Source organism: Podarcis erhardii (assembly GCF_964252035.2).
Source record: "Podarcis erhardii genome assembly, chromosome: 1".
NCBI lineage: Eukaryota > Metazoa > Chordata > Lepidosauria > Squamata > Lacertidae > Podarcis > Podarcis erhardii.
Window position 1 is genome coordinate 42,256,515 of NC_138497.1, and position 13,210 is coordinate 42,269,724.

Here is a 13,210-nt window from a genome sequence, read left to right on the forward strand (position 1 = left end):
CAGTTTTGTCCAGTTTAAGCAAGCAGCTTCCAACCTCATGTTAAAATGACTTGTAATGGGCAGATTTCAGACAACTGGAAAACCCAGACAGTCTGCTCGAAAACAGGAAGGTAATGAGAGCAGAATATTAGATTCAGGAATTACAAATATCTGATGCCCCAGAGAGAAACGGACAGGTTATTCTATCTGTTCAGATGAAAATGATACAAAATCTGGGATTGAAAACAAAATTCTTCATTCAGATTCTGAAAATATGACTGTCCTTACTGGAAGGCGCCACATTTGGAGTAATGTGAGATTGATGTGAAAGGCTGCAAAGTTTGACAGGATGTCTGCCCTCGGAACTCCTAGCCCAGATGATAAATTGCAAATCTAGGAGGCAGGCTCTGTTTGTCATAGAGTGTTCACACATGAAGGGGGCACATGAACTACTAACAAGCAGTAAACCCCAGGTGAGAAGAAAGGAAGAGATTTCCCCAGGCCTCTCAACCTCAGAATGTCTGTGTATTCCCTATATTTTGCAACCTCTGAGCAAAACATAGCAGAAGGGTGACCACAGATGCTGACAGAGATGACTGGCCCTTGTCAGGTCAGAATGTTAAATTAAGGCTCTGGCTGCATTCACCAAGCATTTTATTCTGTCTTCCCAGCATTCCCATACCTGTTAATTTTCACATTTTATGTGATCTTTCACACATCATGTAAAATCCACTTCTGGAAATCTTGCAGAATACATCAATTTCTGAAGTACCACCTGCCTATCCTAGATTCCATGGTATCTTTTAGGTCCAAGTTTGAGTTTAATATTAATATTAATATTTAACATTGAAAAGATGACTTTCAGGATGAACTAGCCTGAAGTATATTTGTGGATAGAAAATACATTCACAATTTTCAATCATAGATGTTCAAAGAAATGTTCTATGTAGAAGGGCTCTGTTTATTTTATTCTGAACGTTACACTGTCCAGCAGTAACTCTGGTCATAATAACAATGCAAAATGTGGTGTCAGTTAAATGCTGACAATACTTTCAGAACATACATTATTTTTCAGAATTGGAAGTGTCACTCAGACTTCTTGTTTAGGGATGTTTAAGGAAAATCGTTAAACAAAGCAAGTGCCATTATGAACGACTTCCAGTGGATGTTGTTAATAATGGCACTAGGCCATTATATCTTCCGACTGTTGCAATAATAAAAGCAACACTTGATGAATAATTTTATACTTTCAACTGTTTTTTTAAAATATAACATTAGCTGGCCTTAGCTACAAGCAAAGAAGTATTTATATCTGTAAGACAGCCACACAGATGTCAAAAACTATGGATGTCTCTACTGCTAAAGTTCATAGGAATTTTGTCTCTGATATAGGCAGGAAAGGGAGACCCAAAGCACACATAAATATATTTGACAGTTTAAATTTATTATAGTAGCTATGTGGTACCTATTACATCAGTAAATTCTTATGAAAGGAAATGTTTACTTCAGAATGCCTGAATGATATTAATGTGTTTGCTCTGCCAGATCAAAATGAAGTGTCAAGAAATCCTCAAAGAAACATAAGCCATCAGAACAAACCATCAGAACCAATCAAATACTTCTGCTGAAATGAAAGTGTGTTAATGATTCTTTCCAAACTCTAAAGTGATGTTGTGCTGTTGTAATTGTAGGTGCAACTCCACAAGGAAGGAACAGAAAGACAGAGTCTTATTCACTGATCTGAATAACTGGAATGAAAACATGCTGGAAAAAGCATGAAGTCCAGTGCCGAGGGCCTTCTGATGGTTCCCTTGCTGCGAGAAGCCAAGTTACAGAGAACCAGGCAGAGGGCCTTCTCGGTAATGGCACCCGCCTTGTGGAAGGCCCTCCCACCAGATGTCAAAGAGAAAAACAACTACCATATAATAATAATAATAATAATAATAATTTATTATTTGTACCCCGCCCATCTGGCTGGGTTTCCCCAGCCACTCTGGGCGGCTTCCAACAGAGATGAAAAATACACTAAATACCAGACTTTTAGAAGACATCTGAAGGCAGCCCTGTTTAGGGAAGCTTTTAATGTTTAATAGGTTATTGTATTTTGGTGTTCTGTTGGAAGCCGCCCAGAGTGGCTGGGGAAACCCAGCCAGATGGGCGGGGTATAAATAATAAATATTATTATTATTATTATTATTATTATTATTATTATTATTATTCCCTGATATTTTGGTGCTCAAGTTTCAGAAGCCTGGGGGCTTCTGAAAATGTACCGAATATGAGATTCAGATCCTTAGGTCCATCCCCTGGAGTGCTGGAGCAACTTAACATTTGTCTAAAGTGCCATTGCAGATTATCTGCATAACAGGTAATTGTTTGGGCTTCCAGTCGTTCAACTATTTCAAACTATCCTTCATTACATTCAATGCAAAAGGCTAAAGTCAACACAAAGGGATCGCGATCACGATTGCTGAGCTTCAGTATTCTTCATGGGACGTCCTGTTCCCTTGTCTTCAAGTTGTTTTGACATTCAAATAAGATCATCCCTTTAAAAAAAGGAAGGTGATCAACGCCAAAGAATGCTAAAGCAATTTGTGTGTGGTAAATATTCATTAAAGAGTTTTCATTTTCAAATAATAGCTTTACCATCTTAACCTCATAGTTGAGCAAGGGACACTGCCCTTTCTTGAATTTTCAGTTATAAATATTTGCTTGAAGGTTACAGAACATTTTCTTTACACAGACATGTAATACAAAGGTTGTGAATGCTGAAGCTTCAAAATAGAAAGCAAGCAAGCCATCTGGCACTCCTCCCATGTTTTGAGGCAAAGACAAGATTGCCAGCATTTAGCTGTGGCAACCATAGCCGCATTTAGGCATTTCTTAGGAAATCCAAGGGATATGTTTTCTGCCAAAGAAGGATCATGTGCTATAATAATTGTTAATCATTAGGTATTTGGCTACAGCCTACTTGGGCAATTTTCTTTTTAATAAATTCTAGTAGCTGATTTGAATATGTGCCTCATATTTCAGACACTGACTCACCATCAACAAAATGCCATTCAAGTTCATACCGGAGAGAACGCTGATAACTATAGACAAGGTAGGCTTCACATTTGGGAGAATGTAAGTCTGAATCACTGTTCCGTCCAACAGCCAACTGAGTGACAATCAGTTTGGAAGTGAAATGGGACCACACAAAAACAAAACAGTAGTTTCTTCATTTTACTTAGGGGACTTGCTAAGTAAGGAGAAGCATATGTCTGTAAATCAATAGGTGAAAAAAATAACTCCAAAATGGCTTGACACAAACCTGAATTTCTAGGAGGTAATGGACCATTCTCCAGTGATACCCTGCAATGTCTTTTTGCACGTTGTGCTTTTAACTGTACAACCAAGGAAAATTTCATCTTGTGCAGAATGTGGCCAACCATTTTCTGATGGGACCAAAGCCCCTGGTTGCTTCTTACAAGTCTCCTCCTCACCCACCTACCTTTTGCCCGGGTAGGCAAATATATTTTGAAATCTGTTTCTGGATGCAGATTGCCTCTACTGAGTTGTGGCTTAAATTGGAGAAAGATGTGGAAAATCTTGCCGCAGCCACTGAAAGTAGATGTACCATCAACCGCACTTTCTACACAACCCTGTATGTTGCTAAATTCAGCCTTAAGTGAGACATTAAACTTGCTGGCAAATGAAACTGCATCCGAATGGGCTCTCTGAAACACAATGCATCAGTAACATGGTTTTGTTGAGCAATGAAGAGAGACTTAATTTAATGTTATAAAATTAAGGCGGGAGTTCAGTACAGATTCCCCATTGACTCTGGTATTGTTTGCTTGGCTTTTCCTACAGCATCTTTCTTGGGTCATGAACAATCTACAGCTATCTACTCTGCAAGCACTTTTCTGAAAGGGCACCCTTGCACTGTGACCGCAATGATGTGATAGTTTGGTCAGTTAGGCAGTACTTCATTGCAACACTTACCGTCAAAAACAACGCTAACCACATGATTTCACATAATGTGTGGCAGACATTACCTTTGTGAAAGTAACGTAGACGGGGTGGTCTTCCTTTTCTTTCAGCTCTATAAATCTATGTCATTCTCCCTCCTGACCAGTTCAGTAACTATTTTGCAGCATGAGTGCTCGAAGCATCTAGCACAAGTTTGTATCAAGTGCCTAATGGTGCATTATTCTGCTTGTTTTCCTCATTTTCCTTCCTACTTAGTGTTTTGTGGTTTATGAATGACTTTACAACAGCTCTTTGATTATTTTTTTTCCAAATTCATGAGGTTATTTTTGTCAATGTTAGTCTTGTTTCTGTGGCTGCTGCTATCATATGCCAGGTGCAGTAAAACACTGGAAGGTTATTTGCACAAATACCAGTGCAAGGAAGAGGTCTTTCATGACAATGGGGTTGTGCCAAGAATGGAGAAGAATTTTATTTCAGTTCACATTTAAAGGTGAACCTTCCTAATTCATACTTTCTGAAATGATATGTGAACTAAAACATAGTGATTCTTCGTGGTTTACACTTTTTTCAAATTTTTCAATGCAGTTCTTCAGGCAACTAATGTATACAGAATTGTATTTACTAAGGCAACATGAATGTGTGAGTTAGAGAACAACATGCAAAATATGGAAACTTGGTTTGGAAACATGTATATTAGGCAAAATTGGATAGAAAAATGTGTATAGTAGAAGAAATTCATATTAAATGCTGATTAATTTTCATGAGGGCTTTTTTTCTAAATGCAAAATGATGTGGAACTGAACTTAAGACAGGAAAAATGAGAACCAGTAAGAGGTTGAAACTGAGAGATTCATCCATCCCTAACTGTGCCCATTGTTATTTAGCATGCAGAAAAGAAATTGTCACCCCAAACAACTGCCAACTCTCTTCCTCATGCAAAACATGGATAAATGCCTCATTTGCCTTCTTTTTGAAGGCCTATGCAGTTCTATTGCTATCAAAGAAAGGACAAAATGCATGTGGTTTTGTAGAATTTACTGTGGTGTTTTTCCTCAGTTGGAGATTTCACTTCAGTGTTAGCTCCTTCTCTTGTTTCTACCCAAGTTTAGCAACTTAACACTGTCATTGGCAGTTCATTAACAAAGCTGTATAATATCAATACAAAAGAGCTGCGGGAAATTTCACAATGTTTTAAAAAGAAAAATACCATGTGTGGAATTCCTACGTAACATTGCAATCTCAATTTCCATAACATAAAAATTACTCCCCCGCCCCACCTCACTTTTTGTTGCAGAAACACTTTCCAGTTCTTTTTTCCATACTGACCCAACTGGATCAAATAAGCCGGTTATCTCTCTTTGTGTTAAGCAGAGCTAGCTGCAATCTGATGAGGCCAATGAACAAGCTCCATATGCCCACAACTGTGTAGGAACAACTGGTGCCACTTTACTGATGCTCTGTGTGTCAATCATGACAGAAAGGACAGTATTGGAGTTTGCTGAGAGGCAATCCAGATTGCTAATCCATGACTGAAATCTATAGGCCCACCTAAGCAATTCTAAGTCTAGGAAAGTAAATGCAGGAGTAGAAGATGATTCAAAGTCTTTATGCAAATAAAGGCTGCCAGAGGGACATAGTTTATCAGCCAATGCCATCTATAAATTGATCTGCATCCTCAAATAATTAGAATATAAAAGGCTGAACCTTTGATGTTTCGCCTTTCTCTGAAAATAGGCTGAAATATTTACCAGACCAAACTTCCTTAGTGATTTATAATAGTAGATGCTCAGATAGTTCCCAAGCATAGTCACTGGTTTGGACTCTGGGGAATTTTTGTTGATATGATTTTATGATGTTGAACCAGTTGAATCACTCATTTCTAAATAGAAAAACCAAGTCCATAAACTTTAGATCCCCAGAAATAAGCATAAGGTTTTCCTGGGAATTTACTATGTGTAATAAGTTTATACTTGTCATTCATTTATTACATTCTGTATAAGTAAATTGTTGCCTTAGTCTGCCCTTTTCAGTGGGTTAATCTGTTCTTGTATAATTTGATTATTTGCTCAAAATAGCCAGGGAAAGAGCTTAAAGACTAGAATCTCTATTTCATAAAACTTAATTATCCAAAATTCTTTCCTGGGAACAATGTGTCTTATCCACATATACCCCTTTTACAGAATGACCACTGCTGAAAGTTACTGAAATTGAAAGGCAAATGAGATGGTACATTAATTTTAATGTCTGCTACTTTCAACAATGAGGATAAAGACTTTTTTTTTTTTTACTGTTCAGTGTTTTCAGTGTTCATAGTCTTGCCTGTATCTGCCTGCTAGATTTCTACTTGCATGTTAGTCATATAGGCTTCATTCACATGGCCATTTATTTTGTTTCCCCAACATAGGTAAAGGGTAAAGGGACCCCTGACCATTAGGTCCAGTCGTGGCCGACTCTGGGGTTGCGGCGCTCATCTCGCTTTAATGGCTGAGGGAGCCAGCGTATAGCTTCCTGGTCATGTGGCCAGCATGACTAAGCCACTTCTGGCGAACCAGAGCAGCACACAGAAACGCCGTTTACCTTCCCGCCAGAGCGGTACCTATTGTCTACTTGCACTTTGACGTGATTTCGAACTGCTAGGTTGACAGGAGCAGGGACAGAGCAATGGGAGCTCACCCCGTCATGGGGATTCGAACCGCCGATCTTCTGATCGGCAAGTCCTAGGCTCTGTGGTTTAACCCACAGTGCCACCAACATACCCCTCTGTTAATTTCCAACCATCTCATCCTCTGTCATCCTCTTCTCCTTGTGCCCTCCATCTTTCCCAGCATCAATCTTTCCCAACATCAGGGTCTTTTCCAGAGAGTCTTCTCTTCTCATGAGGTGGCCACAGTATTGGAGTCTCAGCTTCAGGATCTGTCCTTCCAGTGAGCACTCAGGGCTGATTTCCTTAAGAATGGATAGGTTTGATCTTCTTGCAGTCCATGGGACTCTCAAGAGTCTCCTCCAGCACCATACTTCAAAAGCACCAATTCTTCGGCAATCAGCCTTCTTTATGGTCCAGCTCTCACTTCCATGCATCACTAGTGGGAAAACTATAGCGTTAACTATACGGACCTTTGTCGGCAAGGTGATGTCTCTGCTTTTTAAGATGCTATCTAGGTTTGTCATTGCTTTTCTCCCAAGTAGCAGAAGTGACGGTATATTGGTATAAAAGCCACACCTCCACAATGCAACATGCACCGCAGCATGAAATGAGTGTTAGAAACCAGGATAGAAGCACTAACGTTATAATAAAGAAAACTAATGCAATATTCCCTGTGTCTGAATGCACCCATATTTGGCATCTTTTAAATGATAAATGTCCATGCAATACTCTCTGGAATTCCCTGCCTATTCATACTAGTCAAGTGTCTTTGCTGTGCCATTTTTAATGTCCCATCCATAGGCTAATTCAGCCTTTTCTGTTAAATCTCCAGCTTAGACAAAACATCCAAAGTCAATTTATTCTACTACCTAAATAGCCTTAAAATGGGGAAGGTCTTTCCGACCATTTAATTGGAACCCGCTTCCTGTAATGTAATCCCATTGATCTTTGCTGTAACCTTAGTCAATATAGAAAGTGTTCGGAAGAGAGCCCTGAAGAGGATAAATAGCTGAGACGCTATGACATTCAGAATTAAGTAGCAGGAAGGTGGATTATAGGCAGATATGGGATTATGCACGTGTAAGGAAAATAATTATGACTGGACATCTCCTTTGCCAAGTGTCTTTCGTCAGCTACTCATCTTGCATTAGAGCGAGGATATGAGCAAATCCAGATCAGAGATCATGAGCATATTATAGCAGAGTCTTCCAAATGAGGTTAACTTGGAGGTTTGGCCATAGAAGAATGAGGGCTGCCATGCAGAAGCAGAAAGACTTATTATAATTTACTCTTTATCCCATAGAGAGTTTCTTGAAACACTCTGCTACCACATAGGCCAAATTATGCGTCAACGATCTGGCTGATTCTCACTGATATTGTGGCAGGCTGACATAATGTTTTCTGTGATATTGAAGTCGATGATGGAATCCTATGAGAATGGAACCCGCAAACTGTTGAGAAATAGAGAGGGATTAAAAAAAAAAAGACATAGGCAAATTACAGCCCCTATTATTTACAAAATCCAAAAGGTCAGCATGGAGGAGAAACTGTAAATGTCTTGATGCATTTTGGATCAGGAGGCTTGGGGAAAAACACACAGTTGGGCCATCTAAATGAAGTGTGATGTCTGGTTGCTGTTAAATCTATGGTTATCATCCATGAAAGCCACAAAGAAGTCTGGCAAAATCCCGCTGCTTCTTACTAAGATAATCTGACCAAAAAAAAGATGCTTTAAAAATGCCAGCATCCTTCTTCTTTCAAGCCGTTTGGCATCAAAGACATGGGGGTAAGTCGGTGGCAAGCTCATTTTCAGAGCGTGAGGTGAATTAAGCAGAACAGCTGGATTTGCTTCTGAGATACAAAGGTGGGGTTCATCTCTAGAAATGCACGTAACTTTACAAATGGACAGTTTGTAAAGGGTGCTGTCATGGGCAGAAGTCCCTCCCATACCATTAATGTGAAGAATATTGTCTAAGTGAATGCAACTGACAGAACAACACACATCACACACAGTCCACTCTTGGCCAGAGTCACAACATACAAACTTCAAGGAGATGTGTGGTACAGTGGTACCTTGAGTTACAAACGCCTCAGGTTACAAACATTTCTGGTTACAAACTCCGCTAACCCAGAAGAGTTACCTCAAGTTGAGAACTTTGCCCCGGGATGAGAACGGAAATCGTGTGCCAGCGGCACAGTGGGAGCAAGTGGCCCCATTAGCGAAAGCAGGCCTCTAGTTAAGAACAGTTTCAGGTTAAGAACAGACCACTGGAACGAATTAGGTTCCTAACTAGAGGTACCGCTGTACAACTCCAGCTCTGCAAAATGGACAGATTTAAGGTCGCAAAGTAGGGAGGTCTGCGACAGATCCACACTTTTTGGCCTAAACATTCAGGGTTTGTAAAATACCTTTTTGCCCAAATGATGCATGACATGCACCAGCCCTTCTGTCTTACTCACAGGCAGATTAAGTGAGAGGGCTAATTGGTTTAGGCATTTAAGTTCCCCACCTTTCAGCACAAGTTCTCAGAGCAGCTTCCAATGTAGACATAGACAAATTCTAGGGAAACAACAGCTTGACCAGCTAAAACCCACGTTGAAACAGAATTCTAAAAAGCTGAGGTGAAATTAAGGGACTTTTTCCTAGAGCTGAAAAACAACAGCAAACACTGTTTTAACAACGCCTGCCATTTATGCCTGCCAAGCTTCTGCCACTATTTTGCTTCTCAGTCATAAACCTACCCTGTTAACAGATTGTATTTTATTACTATTATTAATTTTAAGCTTGGATGAAACTGGGAGGAAATAGTTTATTAATGCAGCATACAGGACCGGTCCAAGACATTTGGGCACCTGGAGTGAACCATAAAATTGCACCCCGTACCCCACCAGGGAAGATGGGGTGAGTGAAGATCTACATCAGGAACCTTTTTCTGCCAAACCTTTTTCAGGTTCTTTGCCTAAAGAATAAAAAAGAGAGAATTAAATTGATATCATGTGAATTGTTCTCATGGCAAGAAAGCAATGGAAATAGTATTTGCAATATCTAATGGGCCCTAACTCAATTTTCTGGTCTTGGTTCATAGAATCCTTGTTTTCATTCTGCAATACATGTGATATGATAAGTCACTGGCTTTGTTCCCCAGTACTAGGGCAATAAATTATACTGAAATAATTTTTGTAAATTTAATTTATAGTAGGTTTGGCTTCACCCAAATATGGATTGTTATGTTTTGTTTTAGCAGTGAGCTTTAATATGTGATGTAATTTTTGAACAAGAGTTATAGGTATAATGTTTGAATGCTTCATTTCCATTAGTCAAAATATGTCCAAATCAGTGTCCTAACATATTTAAGAAATAAACACAACAGCCACGGGCACAATTCACTCGTTGGTTCTCTTGCACAAGCCCCATTGAAGTGAATGGGAACCAAGCAGACCCCATTTATTTCCATAGGGCTCCTGAATTCTATGATTCTATGGAAAACCTTCCTGGCAATGTAAAACAACGTGTTATGATTATAATTATATTTGCTCCAGCTCTCTGCTCCAGCTCGAACAACTTCAGATGAATGAAACTACTGTATACTTAAAACTAGCTACATTTCTCTTTTCATTCAAAAGTTTATAGTAGTTGTTGGAGGCTCAACTTATCATTAAGATAAATCAAGGTGCAATTGCATCTTCTTTGTCAATGGGAAACTAGGTAGGAAAGTTGGGGCAGCAGACTGGGAGAGTAACCCAGTGGCACTGAGGGCAGGCACAAATTGATCAATAATTATGTGGAATTTTTGGAGGATACAGACTATCTGGTTATCTAGTTCCATTTAAAGCTGGGTTCAGACGCAGTTTGGGAACTGAATATTTTGTTGGGAGCCGTCCAGAGTGACTGGGGGAATTTGTATCTGCTTCTGCTTCTTGGTGGCTGGCTGTGATCATTCAGAGTTTTGGGGCAAAGTCTCAACAGTATACTGATGATATGCAGCACAACTTCCCCATAACATGAGTCAGAACATGCAGTGCATGATCTGGACAATTGTCTGCGCGCAGTGGTGGAGTTGATGAAGGCCAATAAACTATGCTTGAATCCTGGGAAGACGTCTGTGGGTTGGTGGTTCCTGTGTACACGAGACTGGCCAGTTGTGTGTTCTGGATAGGGTTGCACTCTCTCTGGAAGAACAGGTTCAGAGTTTGGGGTGCTCCTAAATTCATCTTTTTCACTGGAGGCTCATGTAGCCTCAGGGCCTACGAGTGCCTTTTACCAGCTACAGATGGTACGTCAACTAAGGCTGTTCTTGAACAGGGATAGTGATTCGTGCATTGGTAACCTCAAGACTTGATTATTGCAATGTGCTCTCTCTGGGCCTATCCTTGTGCCTAGTCTGGAGGCTCCAGCTGGTGCAAAATACTGCAGCTGGACCCCTTAGCCTGAAAAAGTTGGGAAACCCCTGTCTAAATTTAAGAGCAATTGTTTAAAAGCAATGGACCTAGATGCTTTGATACACTGTGCAAAATATATCACTCTTTTGAACTTTTATGACCATTCAAATTATCAAATTATGGAAAAGGGAAGGAAAACAAGTGTGTCTTTTCCAGTAAAGCACCACAAATTAGCCGTGTGATGTACCAGTTCTAGGAATGTTATCCTTCAATAGCAATGGACTGTTTTTTATGGTGCTTATTTTAATATATCCTGCTGAAAATACATTTCTAGCAAGAAAATGGATTGATTGAACTTCAGTACACTTTCCAGGCACTACATTTTTTTACCTCAACTTTACCATTCAAAAACTATTCAGAAAAAAAATGCTGGAGTCATATATTCCTAATGAGACTTTGCTTTTCAGAAACTGGACAGTATTAACTTAGAGGCCAGATTTCCACATTACATGAATTGACATTGGAAAAGACCTTTCTTAAGAGAGAAAGAGACTTTGTTGAGTCTAAATGTTTTGGACTTGCACTGCAAGGTTTGTATTTACATGAGGCACCTTGCTGTTCTTATACAAGAAATTGCAGCAGTAAGTGAAATTCTTTACCTGAGTTATGTAAAAGCTCACCACATTTCAAAACATTTTAAAAACAAATACAAACTTTATTTATTTATTTATTTATTTATTTATTTATTTATTGGGTTGGGGGAGCTATTCAGTAAGCCAAACCCACACAGAGACTCCATTTTATAGATGCACTGGTTGTGTTTGGACTGAAACATAATTTAGTGCTACATGAACAAGTCTCAGGCTCATGTGTTAACTCCTCCCCTCTCTTCCTCTGACACAGTTGTGAGGAGACTGGAGGAAACGATGAGCAATTAGTTGAAAATAGAAAAGAACGCTTCCAAATGAATTTTGACTCTGGCTTGCTTGAATAAACCATAGTTAGAGCCAACCACATCTGTGGTTCAGATGAAATGATAAACTGTGGTAAATTGAAATTAGAAGATCTTCATGGGCCCAGGCCAGAAGTCCACAGAAGCAGAGTTATTCAACAGCAACCCTGAGAAGATGGATCCACTCCATGCTATGTGGAACCGCCGACACCAAAGCCCACATCTCCTTCTCTGAGGAACCTCCTTTCCTAATTTCAAAATATATACAACTTCAAGATATACCATAGTCTCAAAGAGCTAATAATTATTATGTGGCTCATTTGTGCATGTTTCCACTATTTACTGTTGTGTTGCCGTTAAATGAAGATACACTTTCTTCTCTTTAACGTGGAGCGAGACAATTGAGTCCCAATGCTCACCCTGGAATTTACTTCTTAAGCAAACAGATTCTGCAGGCAGAACCATAACAAGAAATGAAGCCATTATTTCAAAAAGAGTCAGAATGAAAAATTTCAGGTCAAAAATATATTTGACACTTCGGCCGGTTTACCTTGAAGCGAGGGTATTTCAATCACAAGCACATAGGGCAGGCTTCTTTTTAAGTAGAAAAACATGACCAGGCCATCATTCGAATTTTGAGCACGGTATGTCCACTATGAAGGAAATTCCAGCTCGCTGAGGCTGAGGCATTTGTTCCTGCGTCGCTTGTGCTAAGTGATTTTCATGTGAAGAGAAGGTCCTGCTTGTGTGATGTTATTCATATTTGTCTAACTCCTGTGTTTTCTTTTCTGGGTACACTTTCCATTAGGAGGACAGACCACTAAATTTATCATTCATCTGTGGTCGATGTCAAATCAGGACAGAGACGTGGCGCAAGCGGAAACGCCTAGAATGTTGCATAAATAAATACAAGGAACATTCTTTTTGGATGCTCTTCCAAGTCATGGAACGGGCATCAATCCAGCAGAAGCATCCATGAAAGGAAGCCCATGACTGCCCTCCCAAGAATCCTTCGAACTGTAGTTTCTTAAGGGTGCTGGGAAGTGTAGCTCTCTGTGGGGAAAATGTGTTGGACACGCTTTTAAAGGTATGGTATGAATCTGCCCCAAAGGTGCCATTCATTCTCTTTTTCCTTCTGATTCCTTCTACTTACCTCCCTCTTACTACTTACCTCCTTTGATGGTGGGACCTCTCTCTTCCTTGATCTTCAGGACCTCTTTATAAATAAGAACTCCAAGGACAAGCTATTAGAAAAGGCATCTTATTAGAAAAGGCATCTA

General features: G+C 39.7%; 1 long non-coding RNA gene across 1 annotated transcript in view; it reads left to right on the forward strand.

Moving 5' to 3' along the window:
- Positions 1 to 12,797, forward strand: part of LOC309345638 — a 32,132-nt gene extending 19,335 nt beyond the window's left edge. Inside the window, exons 2-3 of the long non-coding RNA XR_014158334.1 lie at positions 3,013 to 3,082; positions 12,739 to 12,797. This is a non-coding gene — a long non-coding RNA (uncharacterized lncRNA). The remainder of the gene's footprint in view (positions 1 to 3,012; positions 3,083 to 12,738) is intronic.
- The last annotated feature ends 413 nt before the right edge of the window (positions 12,798 to 13,210 follow it).